Source organism: Petaurus breviceps, unplaced genomic scaffold (assembly GCF_028583685.1).
Source record: "Petaurus breviceps papuanus isolate PSGF00001 unplaced genomic scaffold, PetGlider_PUasm1.0 118, whole genome shotgun sequence".
In the NCBI taxonomy this organism is placed as follows: domain Eukaryota; kingdom Metazoa; phylum Chordata; class Mammalia; order Diprotodontia; family Petauridae; genus Petaurus; species Petaurus breviceps.
Window position 1 is genome coordinate 16184579 of NW_027185616.1, and position 24933 is coordinate 16209511.

The 24933-nt window shown below is 39.8% G+C and overlaps 1 long non-coding RNA gene across 1 annotated transcript; it reads right to left on the reverse strand.

Moving 5' to 3' along the window:
* Window positions 1-3372: 3372 nt before the first annotated feature.
* LOC138161339 (uncharacterized) lies at window positions 3373-24374 on the reverse strand. Its single transcript, XR_011168335.1, has 4 exons — window positions 23983-24374; window positions 7300-7534; window positions 6233-6310; window positions 3373-5655 (listed from the first exon to the last, which is right to left on the reverse strand). It is a non-coding gene; the product is annotated as an uncharacterized lncRNA (long non-coding RNA).
* Window positions 24375-24933: the final 559 nt, after the last annotated feature.

The following is a 24933-nucleotide window of genomic DNA, read 5'->3' on the forward strand; positions in this document are numbered from 1 at the left end:
AGACTGTAACAAAAAAAGCAAAGGACACCTGGGGATGAAAATTTGTGGAAACTGACACCAAAATACCTCTATATGAATTCTGGAAGTCTTCCTATAAAAGAGCATGCAACACAAATCAGTCTCTTGTCCTAGTTGACCAATCCTGAAGCAGCTGTGGTATGGTGGAAAGAGGCCTGGATTTCTCTGATCCCTTCCTGTCTCCTTTGTTGCCTCTTCATCCTCCTCCCCCTCCTAATCCTTTAATATGAATATTCCCTTGGGGTCAGTCATTGACCTTCTTCTCTTTCCTTTCTATGCACTGTATCTTGGCCATCTCATTCTGCACAATTTCAGCTTTCATCTCTATGAAGATGATTCCAAAGTCCTCTTCTGATTTCTAGATGCACATCTCTGCCTATATATGACATCTCCATTCTGAGAATCCCTCTGTTACCTCAGATCCCTCATGTCCAAAACTAAATTCATTCTTCTTTCCCCCAAACCTGATATTCCATTTTATTTTTACTATTTCTATTTCTGTTGTTTGTAATCTTGAATTTGTATGATTCCTTTGTTTATCTTACCTTCCATATTTTATCAGTTACCACATCCTGTTCATTCCATCTCTAAAATATCTCTGGATTTTCTCCTTTCCTGCACATTCCTGCTATAAGTACCATAGTCCAGGCCCTAAGAGCCACTTGCTTGGATTATCCCAAGAGCTTCCTAGTAGGTCCCTGCTCCCACTTCTATTCTATCATCTTTTACTAATCTATTCATCATATCTCTGCTAAAATAATCTTCCTTATCCATAAACACATATGGTCATGCTACTTCTCTCCTCAGAGATATTCAATGATATATTCCTTATTTTCCTTAATTAATGCTCTAACCTCTTTGTCTGGTATTCAAGGATCTCAACCATCTTAACTTTTCAGCCTTATCTCATCATGCTTGTCAAAGTAGACATATAGATGTTTGGAAACAGAGACTAGGTTCTCATGCCCACATATCTTTGTTAAACCTGTTCTCTTTACCTAGAATGGCACTCCCCCCTTTTCTGTTGTATTTCTCTGCATCCTTTAAAGTATACCTTGAGTATGACCTTCTCTCTGATCATTCTAGATTAGTAATGAGCTTCCTTCTTAGCACTCACATAGCACTTTATTTCATCTATTTATTTAATGGGCAATATTGTATAGTGTAGCTATTTCTGCTATTTTTTTGTTCCCCTCCTAGATTGTAAATTTCATGAGGACAGGGATTTTGACTTACCCAAAGCTGTACCTCTCCAGATATCTAGCACCTTGCTGTGAACACAGTAGGTGCTTTATAAATGTGTGCCACTGTTGTCTTTTGACTCTAAATTCAGTGTTCTTTCCATGATACCCCACTAGCCTTAGTCTAAATCACCTTTACTAATAACCTATTAACCATTCAGACCATGTATGTAAGATGATCAGGATGGAAGCTCTGAGATTATTTCCTGAGTAATTCAGACTCTATATCCTGGTATTTGAGAAAAAAGTCTGTGTTAGCTTAAATTGTTCTGATTAATTAGCTAGTCATCAAATTCAATTAAAAGTGTTCCATTTCATGTGCAGACAGATACAGACACAAAAATACTTCCTTTTTCCCACATGTTTTCTATACTTAAAATAGTTTGCTTCTTCTTTTTTGCCTAGAAGCATCTGAACTCTGTTCATTTTTCCCTCCTCATATGATCGATGTTAATGACTCACCCTTGTTGATGTAATCTTGTGAATGGATGCTACTTCCTTGGCCCCTTTTGGAATTTTAATCTTTTGTAATTTTTCCTTTAGTACTACCTTCACAAACACTCTTGGATTGTCTAAGAGTTTCTGGTGTTCTTTCTTTCTTTCTTTTAGGTGTCCTACAAAAAATGTAGAGTTGGGGCAGCTAGGAGGCACAGTGAATGGAGTACGTCCCTGGAGTCAGGAGGACCTGGGTTCAAATCTGTTCTCAGACACTTGACACACTTACTAGCTATGTGACGTTGGGCAAGTCACAACCCTAATTGCCCTGCCTTCCCCCCTCCAAAAAAAATGTAGAATTGCCACTGTGCTCTCTTCTGTTTGTCACCTGACCCATGGCAACAAACCATTGTCAGTCTCTCTCTAGTATAACCTATCTGCTGCTCGAAGAAGTTTAGCCTGTTTTAATTTTGTCCCCTATCTGTTGCCAAGTTGTGCAGGTCTGCCCTAGTAGAAAGAGTGAGGCTGATGAATCTGTGTAGCTCTGCCTCTCTTAAATCCAGGTCATCAAGACATTTCCATGATGTCATTGAAATTACCTCGTGATGTCATTAACATTGATCTGTGATGTCATTGATCTTCTTCAAAAATGAAGGATGAAGGAGGAGATAGGGAAGACATCTGAGTGATAGGAAGTGAGGAGGAAAGGAGGAGAGAGAGCACTCGGAAAGTGGCCTCACTATTTTTGGTGCAGTTTGGTGTAGAGGATGGAGCGCTGGGCCTGGAATCAGCAAGTCATCTTTATGACACTTACCAGCTGGGAAAGTCACGTCACCCTGTTTGCCTCCATTTCCTCATCAGTAAAATGAGCTGGAGAAGGAAATGGCAAACCACTCCAGTATATCTGTCAAGAAAACCCCAAATGGGGTCATGAAGAGTCAGACACAACTGAAAAAAATGACTGAATAGTAAAATGAGTTGAGGTGTGCAGCAGAGAGGGTAAGGAAGGAATACCCTGAGGGGCAGTTGAAGGGAAATGAAAAAAATTGGATATGGGGGGGGGGGGTAGAATGATGGCCTTTCTACAGTGAAGGCCCAGTTGAGATTAGATAACATGCGTTTGTGGTGGATCCAGTTAACATGGGTTCCTGATCCCCCCCAGAGCTATTCAGCAGAATGTGAATAGGAGACAAATGTGCCAGATGGCACTAGTTATTCAGGGTTGGATGTGGAGAAGCGTGTTGTGGTGAACGTATGTCCCTAGAGCAGCCCCTTTTTGTACCAAATCCAAACAAGAAAGCATGAAGGATCAGACAGTGTTGAGTCTGCATATTCTGAAAGAGCCAGATGGCAAATAAGCAGGTTGGTGTGAAACTACTGCACCAAGGCTTCCATCATCTACAGATCCAGTACATTCCTGTACCATCTGTCCTTATAGCAAGGCTTGGCCTGGTGGCCTTCAAGGTGGGTTGCTGAAGTTACTAAGAAGTCCCTTGAAAACTGTCTTTTTTCTCATTGTGGGAAGGGAAGTGGGAGGACTCATACTGGGCATGTAATCACACACTTTTCATATGTTTCATAACTGTATTTGGAGGGGCAGAATTACTTGGGGCCCTTTAAATCTGCCTCACCAGACCACAAGTGTAATGTAGTTACCCCCTAGCATCACAGTGTAAGTTTAGAACTGATGGTAACAATGACTTTGACTTCTTGCAACATCCAGAAATAACTTCAGAATCCCCAAAGAAAGTATATTTTGCTTTATTCCATTCTATTTCTCTAAAACCTAGAAGGACAGTTAACAATCGATAACCTGGTGTAGTGGTTCCAAATTTAACACATTCCACAACAATTAAAAATGAAAAAAAAAAGAAAATTAAAAGCAAAACAAAACAAAAACAAACCCAGCACACTCAGGCTCATTACACTTTAGTCATCTTTACTAGAAGCTGTTATACAGTAATAGCACATTTATCATGTCAGTAGATCTGTGATTGTGTCCTGTCCCTCCTTCTCTTCACTGATACAGATAGGAACCCCTCTATGCTAGATGGTCACTGAGGTCCCTTTCAGGTCCAGATCTATGATCCTATTAGACCTTAGTAGTCAAACTTAATGAGTTCCTTTGATAATGAACAGGCCACCCCCAGGTTAAATTAAAAACTTTTCTAATATGGTAAGATCTGTCAGAATGTGAACTCCCTTAGATTATTATCTTTGAGAACTGGAGCTCTCATGCTTGCACTAAGAGGTATCAGAGAGAAGTATATGTAGGGTTGAAATCTCAAACTGGAATTTATTTTAACACTCTAGTAAATGGTATTGAGGAAAGTATGCTTAATTTGGAATCAGATTTACCTCTGTTACTTAATATCTTGTAATATTGGGCATCTAGGTGGCTCAGTGGATAGAAGACTGGGCCTGGAGTTTAAATCTGGCCTCAGACACTTACTAGCCATGTGACCCTGAGCAAGTCACTTAACCTCTTTTTGCCTTAATCAACTGGAGAAGAAAATGCAAACCACTCCAGTGTCTTTGCCCAGAAAACCCATGGTCTATGGGGTCATGAAAAGTGGGACAAGATTGAACAACAAATATTGGGCAAGTCATTTCACAGTGAATCTCATTGTTAAAATGCAGGGATTTAACTAGATTCGATTCAACCAAGATTTATTCAGTGTCTACTACGTGCAAAGTACTTGGCAAGATGCTAGGGATATATAGACAAAAAATGAAAATTTTCTTGACCTCAAAGAGTTTATGTTCTACTAGAAGGGGGAAGATAAGATATACAAACAAGTAAGTAAACATAAAATATATCCCAAATAATACATAGTGATTTCAAGGGTGAGGGGGAGAATACTAATAGTTTTTTTTTTTTGTTTTGTTTTATTTTGGTGGAGGAATCCTGGCAAGGAGAGGGCATCAGGAAAAGTCATGTGAAAGGAGGTGACAACTGGTGATCTCTCTGGTCCCCTTTCAAAGCAAATTCTATGGTTTGGATTATTTTTGGTTTTGGTTTTTTGTTTTTGGCAAGCAAAGGGAGAAATGCCTGGAAAATGGAAAGAAATATGCAGTAATGGAAGAGCCCAAGATGAGGTGCCATGAGACCATCATTCTAGCCCATGCTCTCCAAATAAGTTGCTATGTTACATTAAACAAGTTAATTACTGTCTCAACGTCCTTTATAAAATGGGGATCATAATCATTTCTCAGGGTTGTTATGAGGATGATAGGTGTGAAAATAAACAAGTGTGAGCACTACTGAAATTCATGGGACTATTAAATGCATCTTCTATTGGTGAAAGGGGTGAGAGGAATTCTATAGTGCCATTGTCCTGTGAAAATCCCGTGCCCACTCCAAATGTGTTAAGGGTTGGATCTGAAGGAGTTTAACTGAGCCCCACTTTCCCACTGTGCACAGTATAGTTTGGAGCTCTTTCTTTCTCACAACATGCTTCTCAAAAAAAAATGGCATGCATCAGGTCCCACTGCCATAAATAGAACACAGTGGCATTAGGCTATTAAGAGGCTTTGATACAAGTTGAAGCAGCTGCTTCACAGCCTCTCTCTGCAGATCCCAGATCCCAAGAACATCCTGGTGATTGAAAGTGTTCCAGAACACCAAACCATAGCCTATGCCTATCCCTAATGCAGGGAGAGAGGCCACCACCATGTTACAGAACAAATTAGCATCTCAATGCAGCAGTGGGCACGTTTCCGCTTTGAAAAGAGACTGAGGCTCTTTAGTTAACAGATTGTGTTCGCTGTCGAGAAGGAGATTAGGCTGTTAAGCGGTCAGTGCAATCAATCTCAGGGTAGTCCGCCTGAGCAATGGAAACAATTCTCCTTCTTTATTTCCTCTTTGGGAGTGAACAGCCATGGCCTTCTATTGTGGGCAATCAGCAGCAGAAGCAACAGCAGCAGAAGCAACAGCAGCAGCCTCTTCGGTGAGGAACCTCTGGAGGAAATCAGAACAAATCAGGAGGTGTGAACAGTGGTCACATTTCTTTTCAGGGAACAGAATTCAAGGAAACACAGCTCGCATATCTTGAATTGGAGGCAATGTGATTTGCCATTTATATACTATTTTATATTGATATACTTTAATATCTATTTGCATTTATACCATCCATATGCTATTTTAATTTGTATTTATATACTACATAGTAGTTTAAAGTTTGCAAAGGAGTTTACAAACTTTGAATCCAGGAAGACTTGACTTCAAGTTCCTTCTCTGACACATACTAGTTGTGTGACAATGGGTGAGTTACTTAATGTCTCGGTGTCCCCAGGCAGCTCTCTTAGGACTACAAGTCACAGAGTAGGTGCCTATTTATACTGGCACAGGGAGTTTCCCTACCTGGTAGTTCCCTGTACCAATGATGTCACAGGTCCAGTCCCTGTCCCTTATTCTGAACAACAACAATAATAATAACTGAAATTTACACAGCACTTTTGGGTTTGCTAAGTGCTTAATTTAATAATTTAACTTATAAACTTCATTTTCCTTTCCATAAAATGAGGATAATACTTACACTGGGATGCCATGAAGGAAAGGTCTTGTAACACCATGATTATCATTACCGCTAACAATGATCATTTATAAGGAGATCCTGGGAATAAAAGAAAATCTTGAAATTTTTTCCTTTAAAAAAAACCCCACAACTCTTTGCTGGAGTGATGAGAGCCAGATGATGTTCCTAAGGAGACCCACTGATTTTTAAAACTGGCATATGTGAAAATCTAGTAAGCATATAAGGAATGGAATTGAACAGATGGTGTACAAAGAACATTGGAATATAATCATTCTCTCAAAGAAAGTGTAAGGATTAATAAATAAGGGGGGACAGGAGCAGGTTTGAAACCAATGATTGAGTCTCCAGATTAATTTATTAAGGATTCATGCATATTTGGCTTAAAGGACGGGCTGTCAGAAAATACTAATACCTCTTCCAGACTGTACAGGCTCTACATTGAAGAAGTGAGACATAAAGGGAGGAAGAAAGGTGGAAAGCAGTGGTTCTTAAACTTTCTGATCTCAGGACTCCCTTTATACTCTTAAAAATTATTGAGGACCCTTTCCCCCCACAACAGTTTTTGTCTATACGGGTTATATTTATTGATATTTACCATATTAGAAATGAAAATGTCTTAGAATTATTATGAAAATAGTTTTGGCCTTGACCCCCAAGTCTCAGGGGTTCCTATTGGGGTCTTCGACTACACTTTGAGAAATAATAGTTTAGAGGCAAAAACAATGGCTCAGTATTAGGTGACCTGGGTTACAGGATCATAACTCTAGAATTGGAAGGGACCTTGGAGGCTATCAACCCTCCTCATTTTATAGATGATGAAATTGAGACCCAGAGATGTTAAGTGACTTATCCAAGGTCACACAGGTAGAATAAGAATCATCAGAGGTAGAATTTGGACTCCAGGACCTGTGCTCTTTCCATTGTACCACATCACAGTGTTCTAGTCCCTAGCACATCACTTGAATCCCACCTCAGACCCATACTGGCTCTATGTGTGTAGGCAAGTTATTTAACCTCCCAGTGTCCCCAGACATCTCTCTTAAGACTATAAATTGCAGCACAGGTACCTATTTGCAATGGTAGAGAGAGTTATCTCATCTTGGAGTTCTTTTCTGCGCCTTAGTTTTTTTTATCAGTCATGTGAGGGAACTGTATTGGTGATGAAGTTCTCCATAAGTCTTTTCTTCTTTAGGCTAACCACCGCCAGTTGATTTAACTGATCTTCTTATGACATGTCTCCAGATTCTCACCAACCCATCTGCTCTTGTCTAAAGGTCATCGATGTTCTCTTCTATGTAGTACCTATAATTGAATACATGAACAAGAAATATCTGCGATAACACTGAAGAGACTGGACTGGTTGGTGCCAAAGATTCCTGGCAAAAAGTATTAGGATGGGACCAGAAGTTGAAGAGGCCTGCATTTCAGGCTAAGGAGTTTGAATTTCATACTAAAGGCAATGGGAAAATGCCTGGTATCAAAATTCTTCCTCACACAACTGGTAGACACTATCCATAAACTGTAATATAAACATGTCCTTGGAAAGACCAGATTTTCTAAAGGTATTAACCCTTTTGGTTTCATTGCCCTTTTATCAAGATTTCCCTAAGTCATTTGCTGTTATAGCTGTGATGAAGGCAGGAGATGCCTCCCATAATGAGTCATGCAGACCATAGCAGAAAGTACATCTACACATAATCCAAGGGGCAAAGGAAGTTGACAGGAACAAGGGTCAGGCAGTGCTATGTGTCAAGCATTCAACATCGTACCAGGTAGGTAGTAGGCACATTGATAAATGCTTATTGATTAACTATTGACTGAACAGGATTACAGCATTTGGAAATGGAAAAGACCTTAGAAATTCCCTAGTCTAACATCTTCCTTTAACAAATAAGGAAAACAAGGACTAAAAAGACTAAGTAATTTTCCCAGAGCTGCGCAAATAGTAACGCGCAGAACAGAGACTGGAGCCTAAGCCCATTTGGCTTGAAACCCAGTATTCTCCATCTTCAATGCACATGATTCAAAGCCAAACAAATGACTTTTGTATTATCTGCTACTCAGGATTACTTATGTGAATGGTCCTCCTTCATCAGCCTAATTGATATGCATATACATATGTACATATATGTATTATACATACACATATGTGTGTATGTGTATACACACATATACATATACATCATGGGAAGCGAGGTGGCACAGTGGATAGAGTACCAGCCCTGGAGTAAGGAAGATTCATCTTCCAGATTTCAAATCTGGCCTCAGACACTGGCTGTGGGACCCTGGGAAAGTCACTTAATGCTATTTGCCTCAGTTTACTTATCTGGAAAATGAGCTGGAGAAGGAAATAGCAAACCACTCCAGTGTCTCTACCAAGAAAATCCCAAATAGGGTCACAAGGAGTCAGACATGAAAATGACTGAACAACAACAATTGAAAATTGTTGAATATTAAAGATGAAATAATCTGGGTCTTCTGATTCCAAATGAAGAGCTCTTTCTACTATTTTCCACTCCCATCCTTTTATACCCATTTGACTTCTGAAGAAACTAGATTGAAAGAAGTTCAATCACTTTCCCAAGGTTATATGGGTAGTTAATGGAAGAAATGGGTCTAGGACCCATCTTCTGATGTACATTTAATTTCTGATCCTTTTTAGCAATCCAAACTTCCACTTGGACTTTAAAAAATCTTAATTTATGGTATCATGGATAGAGACCAGGTCTCAGGTCCAGGAAGAGAATGCATACTTCTTATTTCTCCATGGAGGTAGAATTAGGACCAGTTAGCTGAAGTTACTTGGAGGTAGATGTCCGTTAACTACATTGAAGAGCTTTAGAACTGTAAGAGACTTAGGGGAAGTAGGGTTGAGGTGCATATTACTCTGATGTGGCACAAAGGTGAACTTCGGGAGGTTCAACCAAGCTGAGAAGTGATTGAACATGGGCCAACTCGTGTGCGAGAACCAGCCTCTCTAAGCTGGGTGGTTCGGGTAGTCTTGCCCATGGGTCCTCCCACCGCTCTAATTGTGATTCTGCTTGTGCTTCTGTTGCTACTTCAGCTGCCTGGCCTGGTACTTACTCAGCTCCCACATTGGATCCATCAGCATCCTGCCTCCCTGGCACCTCTCTCTGGCGCTGTCTGACAGTTTCTGGGGGCCCCATGGAGTCTAGGTGAGTTGTAGGATGGTTCGTTGAGGAGCAGCATGGAGAAAAAGGATAAAGAGGGATGGAAAGGAGTAAGGAGAGTAAGAATAAAGTAAGAGGGTTAGGTCTTTCCCTATCCCACCAGAATGCAAGAAGGAAGTCATAAATACTGACTCAGCATGAGAAGAAGCAGATCATATGGGAGGATAAGAAACTGTGGAGGCAGACTCAGAACCTGGGAGCAAGCTCTTTAGCAGGGCTGCAGTCTACTGAGGTTGTCTATGGGCTTTAGGGATTGATTAATGACCTACTATGTGCAAGGCACTGTCATAAGGGATGGAAATACAAAGAGGGCAAAAAACCACTACCTGCCCTCAAGGAGCTCACGGAAATACAATCATCTCAAAAGGAAAATACTAATATTAAGGAGGTTTCTTTCTTTCTTTAAAAAATATTTATTTATTTTTAGCTTTCAACATTCACTTCTGTAAGTTTTAAATTTTCTTCTCCCTCCCTCCCCAAGACGGCGTGCAATCTGATACAGGCTCTACATATACATTCCTATTAAACATGTTTTCACGTTAGTCACGTTGCAAAGAAGAATTAGAACAAATGGGAGTAACCCTGAGAAAGAAAAACATAAAACAAAACAAAACACAACAGAAAAAGGAAATATCCTGTTTCAATCTGCATTCAGACTACACATTTCTTTTCCTGGATGTGGATGGCATTTTTCATCATAAGTCTTTTGAAATTGTTTTAGCTATTAAGAAGTTTTCTTGCAGAAGGTGGGACTTTTGCTGAGACTCAGAGGAAGTAAGAGAAAGTCAAAGGAGGGGAGAAAGAAGGAGAGAGTTGTTCCAGACATGGGGAACAGCCAGTGAAAATGCTTGGAGTCAAGAGATGGAGGGTGGTATCTGAGGAGGCCAATGTCACTGGATCAGAGAGGAAGAGGAGGAAGATATAAGAAAGCTGAAGGGGCCAGGTTCTGAAGGATTTAAAAAACCAAACAGGGGTTTTATATTTACTCCTTTAGGTAACAGGGAACCATTGAAGGTGATTGTATAAAAGGTGACACGGTTGGGCCCTTGTTTTAGGAAGCTTGGATTTGACAACTGAGTGAAAGATGGATTGGATGGGGAGGGACTTGAGGCAGGCTGACCAGTCAGCAGAGTCTTGCAATTCTTCAAGTGTGAGATGATGAGGGGTTGCAGTGTCAGAGGAAAGAAGGGGAGCCTATAGTAGAAATGACAGAACTTTTCTCATGACCAGGGGGCTAGATTAGAGGGGACCTTGAGTCTATACATGACTGGACTTTAGATAGAAATTTTCTGCTTCTTGCTACCTTTGTCCCCGGCCACTTTTGTTCCCGTGACCAAGCCTGCCCTGTAGCACTCAGCCTGTGCCCTTTAGGGCCACCTTCACTGTCCTTCATCTTAGGAGTGTGATTACTGCCGCTCTCTAACTTTTATCCCACTGCCCAGGGCAACACAGAGGAGCAGCTTCCAAATGGGGGGAAGGAGAAAGATCAGTAGCAAAAGCAGAAGGAACTGCCCACCTCCTTTCCCTTAGAAATCATGAGGAAATCATGGGTTTCCGTTAGAGGATGGGAGGAAACCAAGACCAGCCCCCTCATTTTTCCTTGAAGGCTTTATGCTTCTCTTGTCCTGCTGGACCTTGGAAGGCCTGACTAGAAGTAAGGAATATCACTGAAAGGCAGATTTCAGTTCTATGTGAGCATAAAGGGGAGGGGGCAGTGGGAAAGGAATGGTGGCACATACTCTGAGGACAGCGCTTCCACTGGCCAATTCCCCATTCTATTAGGAAAACTCTAGTAACCAAACCTCTCCCAAATGAAAAGGACTACATCCCAAGAGAGTGGGTGCTCCATCCCTGGAAATCTTCAATCAGAGAGGGAAAGGGAAAGCAACAAGCATTTATTAAATGTCTTTTTATTGTTGTTGTTCAGTCATTTTCCGTCATGTCAGACCCTTTGCAAACCCATTTGGGGTTTTCTTGGCAGAGATATCAGAGTGGTTTGCAATTTCCTTCTCCAACTTATTTTATAGAAGAGGAAACTGAGGCAAACAGGGTTAAGTAACTTGCCCAGGGTCACAGAGGAAATATCTGAGCCTAGATGTGATCTCAGGAAGATGAGGCCTCAGGCCTCAGTTTTCCCTCCTCAGTTTACCCACCAACCCCTTTACAAGTTAAATCCTAGTTTTATATTACAGATTCAGCATAGCATTTCTAGCTGAAGATACTTGTTCCTATGTTTCTAGATAGAGAGATGGCCTTGGAATAAGAAAGATGTGGGTTCAGTCTTTGCCTCTGTGACATATACTGACTGCACAAATCTAGGCAATAATTTAATCTTTCTTTTCCCCAGGGAACTCTCTTAGACTGGAAATTGCAGAGTCATGGATGATCTGCATTGATAGAGGAAGTTCTCATGCCAGGAGCTCTCTAAACTCAACAAGTCACAGGTCTGCTCAAAGGAAAATGAGGGAGTTGGAGTAGATGGCTTATGACTTCCCATCCAGTTATTGATCTATGAGACTGGGTTGGAGGTGGGGCGGGGGAAATGAGGCTTTGAATTTTTGCTGCGTCACTTGCAACTTGGTGAAAGAGAGAGACAGACAGACAGACAGAGACAGAGACAGACAGACAGACAGAGACGGAGACAGACAGAGAGACTGAGAAACAGAGAGGCAGAGACAGAGAGAGGGAGAGAGAGACAGAGATAGAGACAGACAGAGAGACAGAGAAAGAGAGCAATGGGTCGGCTTGGTCTTGGTTGTATTGGTTTTGGCATAAACAATTCATGCTTTTATAAAAAAGTGTTCCACTGTACGGACATGTCCCTAGGATGTTACTCCTTAGGTGACCATCTACCTTGTCTAGGCCCAGTACCACCCAACTTGCCGTTCATGCTCAACATATATTTCCTCATTGTTCTTCCCTTTCTGCTGCCGTTAGCCAGGGTTTGGTCCCTGGCTGGGATCATGCACAGAGAGAAAGAAAAGAGTGGCTCCCTTTTAAACAGGCAGAGGAATTGCTTTCAGTAGCTGCCTTAAAGGAAGATACTATTTGCTGCCTGTTACAAAACTCTTCTCCATTTTGAGTTCTAGCATACAAATTGAAATATTATGCCACAAAATTATTAGCGTTTCCTTGCACAGGGAGGCTGTTAAGGATAAACAGGCTACTCTCGGGACATTTGGTGAGAAAATGAATAGTATTAAAAGAGCTCATGCTGTGTAAGATGAGACTTCAGACCTCCCAGAAACATTTCAATCAGGAAGGCGCTTTAATTTAAATTGCAGAAAGGTTTTTCTTAAGGAAAATGAGATTGGGTGCCAAGGTGATGGGGTTATGTATTTGAGCATATGCTAGCATGAAAACAGATGAGATTCTTCAAGCTGAGTATCTAAGTGCCTAGAGTCTAAGACCTTTTTTTTTTTTTAAACTTTGCCACCTAAAACCTGTTCTCAGAATTTTTATTCATTCAATTACTGTGAACCATTTCTAATTCCCACATTTCACTTGGCTTCTTGTTACCCATTTAATTAATTTACAGGCAGATAATTTTAGGAATTTCTTGGCCATATCTTTTATACTTCCACTGTCTGCTCTCACTGTGTACTATTGTTTGATTTCTATTTGATGATGCCATTTCTGTGATAAAAGTTCAATATTTAGCTCTTCACCTCTCTGCATTCTTAGTGTAATTGATAAAATGCTTAACTCCTTCTGAAAACTCTCAAATAGCAGATCTCTTGCCTATTAACCTAGAAGGAAAAAGGTAGCCGTGATGCATGTGACTGGACAGAGAGAATTACCCTGTTTTCTGCATTGTCTGAAAAATTGCAGAGCCCTGAGAATGGGTTTAGAAGTTGAAGGAGAAAAATGAGCATGGCAGGTGATGAAAAAAGCCTGACATTTAGCATCCATAATGGTTGCTAAGACAGGGAGAAAGCAGATGGAAATCTGGGACTTAGACCCTAAGAGAAAGAGCTACAAATTAGTGATCTACAAAACAATAAAATAAATAAAATATCTCATGAAACTATAGAGCAACAGGAAGCGCATTTAAGGATACCCGCCAACTCCTATATAAATTAAATCCAAATAATATATTACAGTTGCAACATGACATTTTCAGCTCAAGACCCTTCTTCCTGCATTACTATGTTCCTAGAAAGAGAAATGGCCTTGGAATAAGAAAGATGTAGGTTCAAGTCCTGCCCCCGACACATACTAGCTGCTTGAACCTTGATACTTATTTAATCTTTCAGTTCCTCAGGGAACTCTATAAGATTCTAAGTTGCAGAGTTGTGGCTGATCTGTGTTGATAGAGGGAGTTCTTGTGCCAGGAGCTCCCTATGCTAATGAAGTCACAGGTCTGCTTAAAAAAAGAAAGTGCTACAGTAAAATGCATTTTAAAATGTGCTAAAATATTTTTAAAATGTTGGAAAATAAAGTTTATGATTAAGAAATGAGAGTTCAAGGGCCTGTAGACTACACAGAAACTTTATATTTATATATGAACACTATATTTGAGAAAGCAATTGAGGGGCACTGGAAATGGTGACCACTAAATGATATAACCTTCCCCCCAAAGAAACTGGTTGTATTTTAAGTCAGAAAATAATTTGTTATTGATGTGGGAGTCATTCCTGAATCAATCGTCTACCATGAGACCATCAACTTGTTAGAGCAAAGATCAAAATTAATACAAATCTAGAAGAACAAAAAAGAAAAAAAAAAGAAATGATATATAACCGAGGCAACTCCAGCCTGGCCTATTTAAACAAGTTGGTTTCAAAATATGGGAATGTGTGAAGGAAATTACATTGATGTAGATTATCACCATTTCCTAAAGAAATTTAACTGAGAGGTCATCATAATGAGACCTAAAAGAGCCTAGAAATGGATGCAGTCATCAAACATAATCTCCTTGCCATGAAGGGGAATAGGGATGCTAAGGGTAATTACCCAGCCAGCCAGCCAGCCAGCCAGCAGGCATTTAATAAGTGTCTATTCTGACTTAGAACATAAACTTGTTTGCAAAATATTTGCTGAAGGGAAAGATAGATTATGAGCAGTGTCTCTATAAATTTTGTTGCTGTTCAGTCATGTCCAACTCTTTGTGACCCCATTTGGGAAGGCAACAGACATTTATTAAATGCTTTGTTGTTGTTCAGTCGTTTTCAGTCATTTCCAACTTTTTGTGACCCCATTTGGGGTTTTCTTGGCAAAGATGCTGGAGTGGTTTGCCATTTCCTTCTCCCGCTGATTTTATAGATGAGGAAACAGAGGATTAAGTGACTTGACCAAGGTCACATAGTATAGTAACTATCTGACATCATATTGGAACTCAGAAAGATGAGTGAGTCTTCCTGACTCCAGGCCAGGGGCTCTATCTCCTGTACCACCTCACCTCCTATGAATAGTGAGCAGCAGTGGAATGAAATAATAAAAATAAGCTTAAAGACATCTTGGTAAAAGACTCAATTAAGCACAATCATCTAACAATGAAACTGAAGAGACAACAGATGAAAAAGTAGAAAAGACCTGCAAATATTTTTTATAAAAAACTTTTTTATCATTAGTGACATTGGAGTCCCTTTATTTGGATACAATCTCAGAGCCCTGATGTAGTGGAAATGGCATTAGAAAACAGAATCAAAATCAAAGATGGAAGAAACTATTGGACTAAACCAAGTATCCACAGAAAAGGTCTACATTGGAGGTAAAATAATTTTTGCTTATATTCTTTTTTTTTTAAAGCTATTGGGGTTAAGTAACTTGCTCAAGTTTACATGGCCAGTTATTTCTAGGTGTGGTATCTAAGTATCTGAGCCCAGATTTGATCCCCAGGTCATCCCTGATACTCTCTGAGCCACCTGGCTGCCCCTAAGCAATTGGGGTTAAGTAACTTGCTCAAGGTTACACAGCCAGGTGTTTCTGGGTGGGTGCTAAGTGTCTGAGCCTGGATTTGATCCCCAGGTCATCCCAACACTGGGGCCGGTGCTCTTACTTTCTGTGCTACCTGGCCGCCCCTTTTGCTTATATTCTTAATACAATGTCTGACACATAGTAAACTACTTAACAGACGTATCCATCCAAATAGAAAAATGTTTTTTTTTATAAAAGTAAGGAAGAAAGAATAGAAGAAAGGATGGAAGAGAAGGGAGGAGGGAAGAAGGAAGGAAGGTAGAGAGACGGGAAGGGAAGGAAGAAAGAAAGAGATTTATTAAGCACCAAATAAGTGCTTTTTGAATTTTTAATGTAGTACTTGAAGTATTCCATGGCTTGTGAGCCCCCACTGAAGTCTTTGTTTTCACCTATCAGCCAGTAGATAGAATTAATGTGAAATAAAAGGATTTAATGATATAGACTAGTAAGAGAGGTACCAATAGAACATTTCCCCCATAAACCTGGCGCACACGCTTTCACAAATACATAGTCTAATGAGGAAGAGTGAACACATCTAGAAATCATGTGTGGAGGTTTGTGGGGGGAAACATATATGGCAAGCATGTATGCACGGAGGTATAATCTATATCTCTGATGTTTCAAGGTTGCCATTGTGCTTTGGTGACGCTATCTTACTGATCTGCTATCCTGCTCAGTAAGCATATTGAGTTACATCTCTTTGGCTCCACAATAGAGCTCTCTCTTTTTGATGTAATATTCTTGCAGCTGCTATCTGCTGGGTCACCAATGTAGTCTTCAGCTGTGATTCTATTTCTTCCTTATAATAGAAGGAACAGTTCTGCAATCTTTTTTTACCCCCCCAGGGGAGAGAGGACTCATATACCAGAAGTTAAGTTTTAGTTCTTTTACTAAAAAAGGCAGGCTCTCACATATCTAGTCTTTCAATAGGGGTGTTCAAGGAAGACTGGTGCTTGTCTGGCCAAATGAATCCTGTTTCCATTAGTCTTCTGATAGATTTGTATTTGACAAATAGGGTGTAGGAGTGTCCAAGAAGATTAATACCTCTGATGTGAGGGGGTGCTGAAGCCCTTTTAGGACTGCTTTCTACCTTTGGTGTCCATCTGATTCACCCAACTCTCCCCTATGGCTCCAGCAAGCTGTAGCATGCACCTGGGCAACACTCCAGGCAAACAGGTTAAAACTAGGCTGAGGGAAACCGATGGACCTCAGATCATTGGTGAGTTAGGGGGGTGTCTACCTCAAAGCATGTGAAGACTTGCCCCCCCCCCCCAGAATGGATGAATGAGAACAGTTTGTTCCAACATGCATGAAGGTGACTAAAACAGGCACTGTGGAGTGCTCAGAGGTTGGTCAGACATTGAAGACACAAAGGTTATCTGCTACATCCTGGAGTAAGGCCAGTCATCCTGACTTTTGTCTTGCCACTGGACTTTCATGACTCTGCGGGTGAGAGTGAGGCTGATGACTTTGCAACTCTGCTTCACTTAAATCCAATTCACTTGAAAATAAAGACATCATTTGTGAGGTCAATGTTCTTTTTCAAAAACAAAGGACAAACAACAAAGTCTGTTATTTCCCAGAATCTCAGCCCTAAGGTGTAAGCTTTTGGGGACATGGACTAACCAGCATGCTAATTAGAGTCCTCAGATATTTAGTCTGTCTTTTGCCAAAAGGATTAAAATCTTTGTTTCAGCCTCTGTTTGACTTAAGGTTAGAAAGTCCCATTTAACTCCAATAAAGTCCTGATTTTCAACCTGGATTTCCTCTCAGGTCATTTTGGGAGACTGTAATACAACAAACTTCAAAGATCTATGTAGGCCTGAGACACCATGACTTCCCTCCATCCTCTGAGATCCTCCAGTACCTGCCATGCAGATGTGGACATGGAAGGAGTGAAAGCCACTATGAAGGCCTCTTCTTTCAAATCAAAATGTTTATTTTGAATTCCTGTCTTTCATACATCAGAGATTTACAGCTAGAAGGCACCTCAAAGGCCACAGAGTACAACCCTTTCATTTTACAGGTGAGGAATGTCTGACCCATTGTTCTAAATATTTGAGATTTTTTTTTGTTTTCTTATCTCTACTTTTAATTAATGTTGAACAGATGTTTTGTTTTTACATTATAAACATTTACAGGTTACTCCCACTTCATGAGAGGTCTCTTATAATAAAAGAAAACAGTTTTAAGTAAATCTGAAATACAGTGACCTAATCTGAAAGTGCTTTCTTCATCTTGACTCTTTCCTCCAGTACAGAGACCCTCCAACCCTTTTTATAAATGAGGAAATTGAAGTCCCTAAAGGGAAACTGACTTGCCTGAATTCACAGAGTCAAATAGTAGAGCTAGTCAGTCCCAAATTGATCAGAACTACCAAGTCCTTGGATTCAAAATTCAGTGATCTTTGTGTTATAAAGCTGCTTAGTGCAGTGGGGGGAAAAAAACTGGAGTGAGAGTCAAGAGACTTGTGTTTTAACCCTCTGCTACTAAGTCGCTTTGTGGCCTTGGGCAAATCAATGAATGTCTCTGGGCCTGAGTTATAGTTGTCTAGATGATTACTAAGGTTCTAAATTCTCTTATTGCAGAGAATTTATTCCTTGAAACCACACATTCAGCACATATATACCATGTTTCTTTTATGTTATTTAAATTTTTATTGATGTCTTTTGCTTTTTCATCATTACCTAATATGTCTCTCTCCTTTCCCATTCCCAGAGTTATCCCTTATAACAAAGAATAAAAATGAGAGGAAAAAAACCAGTTTAGTAAAATGAACTGGCATATCAACAAACATATTTATTAAGTATTGTATAACACACCACACTAGGTGCTGGAAGACATACAAAGAAAAGTGAAACAGTTCTGTCTGGAAGGGACTTACCAAGGGAATGAGTAATGCTCATGACTTTGACCACTAGTACAACCCCCAAATGAATCTTCCCCTTGCTGGGTTGCTCTGTGTATGAAAATAATCAACCAAAGCAAATCCTCCTAAATTTCAAAGACAGGAGCAGGTGATGCAGTTTGAACACAAGTTAATCAGTTAATAATATTTGTTAATTATCTCCAGTTTATCTTGGGCTCCCCCTTTAGACAAACCTCCATGAGGGCAGGGACAGTCTTTTCTATTTCTTTGGATCCCTGGGGCTTAGTAAAGTGCCTGATACATAGTAGATGCTTAATAATTACTACTTGTCTAACTTACTAATAAGATTTCATGGGGGCAAATTACTCTGAAATGATTTATTTTATTTTTTTAATTTTTGGAGGGCAATTGGGGTTAAGTGACTTGCCCAGGGTCACATGGCTAGATTTTTTTTTTTTGTTAAGTGTCTGAGGCTGGATTTGAACTCAGGTCATCCTGACTCCAGGTCCAGTGCTCTATGCACTGCACCACCTAGCCACCCCTACTCTGAAACTTTTAAGTGAATAGTAGAGTGTGACAAGTTGACTGATACACTCACTTCCGCCATCACTGTTTCTTTCTGTTCTTCTCTCTTTGTGACTTAAGGTGCAAAGGATCAGAGATTCCATCCTACGCCTCCTTTCTTGTTTTTCTACTCCTGATGTTTTCTTTTAATTTGTTATATTATAAAGTTGGTCTTTTTGTTTCAGCAATTATCACATTTATGAAGTAAAATTTTGTGGTCCTAGATCTTGATTTTTAAAAGCAACTTAGCTTATACAATTATATTTGTTTATAATGATCACTTTACTCTAATGATGATGATAATTATAATAATAGCTAACATTTATATAGCACTTATTATGTGCCAGGCACTGTGTTAAATTATTATCTTATTTGATCTTCACAACAATCCTGGGAGGTAGGTGCCATTATTATCCTCATTTTTCAGATGAGGAAACTGAGGCAAATAGAGGTTATGTGATTTACCCAGGGTCATATAGCTAGTAAGTATCTGAGGCTGGATTTGAACTCAGGTCTTCCTTACTCCAGGCCCAGTACTCTATGTACTGTGCCACCTAGCTGCCCACGTAGGCTCTCATATGACTAAAAATAAAGAGAAATATCCAAATGACAGCTATTTAAACTTTTGAGTTTTAGGTGACTGCCATAGCCTGGAAAATGGTGGATTCAATTAATCGTGCCCTAGAAATATGCTTTCAGTACACATTACTGTGTCTTGGCACATTTCCATTCTCCTCCCAAACATCTATTTCCCTTGGGTTCCAATAGTTAAGAGACAGTTTATACTACACATAAAAGTCATCCTTTTGAAAGGCCCTAAAACTGGAGGGGGAAATGAAAACAACCACAAAATGTAGTGGTTCATAAACAGCAAACATTGTTTACAGGCCCTTCCCTTGAAAGCAGCAGACACTGAATGACCATCGCACAACAGAAGCAATTCTAGTGCACAAAATAAGAGGCCGTTTTTCTCACATATACATGATCTGCTTTGCAGATTATTCATGGCTGTGGAAAATGTCATGGCATTATGGAAAGAGCACTACATTTGATATCAAAGGACCTGGGTTCCAACCCCAGCTCTGTCAGGCATGATCTGGCTGACCTCTGAATTCTTCTGGGCCTCTGTTCACCAAGGATTAGGTGATCTCCAAGTTCCCTTTCAACTCTATGTCTGTGATCCCATCAAAAAAAATACTAGAGCTATTCAGCCGTATCTAGGCTCTGCCCAGGGAATGCTAACTGATTTAGATATTGACTTATGGAAAGCATAAACATGAAGGCAAACCACAGGGGTGCGAATAGGCCCATAAGTCCTTGTAAAGCTAAACTGAATGAACATTGTCCACGCTTGGGAGTTATCTTGGTCATAGCTGATCTATATTAGTCCCAAAGTTGAATGGAATCCCAAAGGAAGTAACAGATACAAATATAGATTATTGCTTTTCATTTCAATACCATACAGTGTAAAAAGCCCTGAGCATATGAAGGAAAAACTCCCAAAATAATCCCTTCCCTCAAGGAGTTTATATTTTAATGTTAATAATCACTCAATCATAGCACCTAGTATGGTGGCCAAATTTTGAAACCCTGGGTCTGATCCCATTGTGAGAATGAAATAAAGATCTGGAAAGAGCTGGAGGTTATAGCATGCCCAAGTTTTATTGTTTGGCATATAATATCTCAATTTGAGGCCTTCTGGAATGGTCTTGTGCCACTCTAGAGTGATAATCATAGGGTTAAGGCCAAAAATCTAGTTATCAGCCCTGGGTGATCAAGGCCAGGAAGGGACCTCAGAGGCCATCAAACCCAGGAGACTGAAGCCCAGTTTCAATTTGGCTTACTTAAGGTTACACAGGTAACAAGTGTCCTGGGTCTGATTTGAACTCAAGCCCTTGTGTTTCTGGGACCAGCACACTTTCCATTGCATCTTTCTGTTTTCTTTGTCTGTATTAGTTTTATGTGATGGTGATGATGAGGAAGAGGAAGACACATTGAAGCTTACAAAATACTTCTCTTACACCAAACCGATGCAGTTTGGGGTTCTTGGAATCCCAAAGTGTCAGGGTACAGGCAGGGTCTGCCTGGAAAGAATTCAAGCACTCAAACCTTCTTTCAGTAAAGGTGGCAAGGTTTATTGTAACACCGAGAGAAGCAGGCTAGATTCCTAGTGAATCTGGAACTTTATGGGAGTGAGACTGATGCTTATATACAAAAAAGGGACAGTGAAAAGATCTGTATGGGACTAAGGAGTGGTAAATAGTCTGGGGTTGGCCAGGTGCAATAGTGAAAGGAGTATTAAGTAGTCTGGGGTGAGTGGAGAGCAACTGTGAAAGGACTGTCAAGTATCGAGGTGGGCTGGGGCAGACCAGATGCCTTGGGTGAGATGCCAGTGATCTGGGCTGCTGAAATGTGTGGGAAAATTCAAGGACTGGGTTGCTTTCAAAAGGTTGTCTTTTCCTTTTAGGGGTCCAGGTCCCATCACCCCATCAAAACTACTTAGTGCAAGAATTATTTCATGTATGAGGAAACTAAAGTCTAGAGAAATTGTGATTGCTGATTGTTCCACAGCCAGGCAATATATTATAGATAATATCAGGACTAGAACTCATTTCTTTTGACTCTAGTTCAACCATTAGTTTCAATGATGTTTCTTTTTTGTTATTTAAATTTTTATTGCTATATATTGCTTTTGAATTTTAAAATATATGTCTCCCTTCCACCTTCTGGAGAGCCATCCATTATAACAAAAAATAAAAGAAGGGGGAAAAAACCCAGTTAAATAAAACTACCAATACATCAGCTGAATCTGACATGATTTTCAATGCACCATATCTATATTCCATCACTTCTGCAACCAAGGGAGGTAGATGCATTCTCATATAAATTCTTTCAAGTCAAGGTTGTGAGTTGTAATATCATATTATTCAGTTTCAATTTTTATTTTGTGGTAGTTCTTTTCATTTATGTAGTAGTCATTATATATTTTCTGGCTTTATTTTGTTTTGTATCAGTTCATATAAATCTCATATTTCTTTGTATTTTTCATATTCATTGTTGCATGCAGTAGAGTAAAATTCAATTCCATTTTTCTGTAACACAGTTTGCTTATCCATTCCTCAATAGAGGAACAACTACTGTGTTTACTGGTCTTTGCTACTATAAAAAGCACCTCTATAAATATTTTGGCATATATGGAAGCTTTCTTTTTGTCATTGACCTTTTTGGGTGTATATCTAGCAGTTGAATCTCTGGGTTTTGACATTTTTGTCACTTTCTTGGCATAATTCCAGATTTTTTTCCATAGTTGTTAGACCAATTCACAGCTCTACAAAGGGTATTAATATGCCTGTTTTTCCATAATCTTTCCAACATTGATTATTCCTATAATTCCCAAGATTATTCTGTTGTCATCTTTGCAAATTAAATAAACTTCAGTTGTCATAATTTTGATTAGTGACATTTTAAATAAGCAAGTCCCCATTCCTGGTCCCTAAAAAAACTTTCATTATCAGGGCTTCAAGGCTTCTTCTGAAGTGTGCAGAAAGAAAAAGGGCCTTGGTTATTTCTCCTCTAGTAGGAATAAAAACCTAAGAACTAATTCACCTCATAAGAGAAAGAGATTTAGCTTCCTTTTATATCTCAATGAAGCCTGGAACGTCATACTTTCTCGAGCTCCAAAATATTTTCAGCCAGCAATAAAATAATAAAGCAGTAGAGAAATTCTCAGCTTTGGAAAAATAGGCCAACTATTAAGGACAGTTAGGGGTCAGACTAGCCTAATATTCAGAACTTACAACACGTAAGGGACAAAATTTGCAACAAAACTTAAAGAAAATGTAACATTTGTCCTAGAGATGTCATCATCATAGCCCTCCCTCCCCCTGAACTAGTAGTATTTTCTGTCTTTATTGGGCATTAATCACTTGCCTTGTGACAACTTCAGTTATCATATAACTTCTTATCTATGTACATCTATCTTCCTTTCCCAGATTAATTCATTAGTTTGTTGTTTGTCCTTGTTCTTGAAGAGGACCATGACATCAGGAAGGTGATGCCATGACTTGCAAGTGAATTGGATTTCAGTGAGGGAGACCTGTCCAAAGTTACCAGCTTCACTCTCTCCTCTGGAGCCATTCGGGGCCAGTGGCAAGATTCAGATCAAGATCAGTGAGTAAAGTGCCAGCCTGGAGTCAGGAGGACCTGAGTTTGGTTCCGGCCTCAGATACTTCACACCCACACAAAAAAACTAGCCGTGTAACCTTGGGCAAGTTACTTAACCCCAATTGCCTTCCAAAAGGCGCCAAAAAAAAAAAAGATACAGATAAAGATGACTGGAGATGGCCCAAGATCCCAAGATGTAGTAGGAGATCTTGGCCTTTTTAAGGTCTTTCCCAAGTCTCCATTTGTCTGAGGCAACACCCATTCAGTGATTAAGGTTAGGTAAGAAATGAGGCAAAGAAGGGTTTCTTTTATCTCGTCAAAAAAAAATAAATACATAAGCAAACAAATAAATAATCAGCCTCCTTCTCTCAGATAAGGCTACCGCTATAGTAATTCAAGTTTATATAGTGTTTGTAGGCTTGCTGTGTACTCTCCTCACAACCACAGAGGGTGCATGAGGCAGTGACAGTGTCATCCACACTTTACTGAAGGAGGAAGCTCAGATTAAGTGATTTGCCTAAGGTAAGTATCAGGGTCAGGATTAGAACCAAGTTCTCCTGATTCCCGATCCGGGGCTCTTTTTCTACACTACTCTTTCTCCTTGAGGGGATGACTGTATCTTATGCTTCTGACATATCCCCTGTGGCACATGGCTCAATTTAGAGAGCAAGTGAGAGGCTCTCTGTAAATACTAGTTGTTTGAATGAGAGAATGATGAAAAACCTAGTTGTTAGTTAGACAACAGGTTTCTCCTGTATGCCTGGAGTAACCCAGGTGTGTCACACTGGGTAAATGCCTCATTTGTAAAATGGAGATAATAATAGCACCTTCCTCACAGGCTTCCTATAGCCTGTGCAGATGACATTAGAGGTTGTCCCGAAGGTTTAGCTCATTTTTGAAGGTAACCACTTAAAACTGAATTGGAGGTATACTGTACATATAAAGTACTTTTCAACCTTAAAGCACTATATAAATGCTAATCTCAGGCCAAATCCCGTTTTCTGCAGAAAACCTTTCCTGATCCTCTCAGATTAGTGCCTTACCTCCAGTGATTATCCCCAATTTATTCCGAACATAGCTTGTTTTCATGTTGTCTCCGCCATTAGACTGAGGGCTTCTCGAGAGCAGGGATTATCCCTTTGTCTTTCTTTGTATCCCCATGCTTATTGACTGACCATACTAGCCCCAGCTGCTGCCATGTCTACGATCATATGATTCCTTATCTCATGATTACCCTCTTTAGGAACTCGCCACTCTGCCAAATGCCTCTGCACCACCGCTGTCTCCAGGTGGGGCTAAGGAGTTCCTGGGGATTGCACAGATTCAGTCTTCAGGCCTAGCTGATCTGAACCCACTTTGTGTGTGGATGTGTGCTCAGCTCAACTCCACTCTGGTTATCAAATGTATCTTGCTAGATATATCTGTTACTTTGACTTCAAATATGGTGTTCTCATTATTCATTGAAGTCTCCTCATTTTCCTTCTGATTTCCCCTGTAAACCATCTTTTTCCACAAGCATCAACCAGAGTCAACTCTTCCATGAAAAAGAATTATCTGTGCAAGTGTATATCTCTCAACTGCTAAACACAGTGTGATTATTTAATTAATGTTTTGAGTTGATGAGTGTGATCAATACTGGGGATCTTTGAAGAAGAAATTAGACAGAGGGAGAGGAACAATATAACTAAAGCTATAATTTTTAAATTTTAATCCAAAGAAGCAGGCTTCAACTAGACTTTCAAAAGGGCAAGGAAAGGGAGCGTGGAAAATGTGCAATGGACATATATTCCAAGGCATATGGAAAAGCACTGAAAGAGGTTTTTAGAATGGAAACTTCTTGAGGGCAGTGACTTTTATAATTTTTATCTTTTTATTTACTATGTGTCTGGCGCATAGTAGACACTTAATATTTATTGATTGATTAGCTTTGCATCCCTAGCAAAGTGTCTGTTATACAGTAGAGATTTAAGAAATATCTGTGAAAATTAAAATTT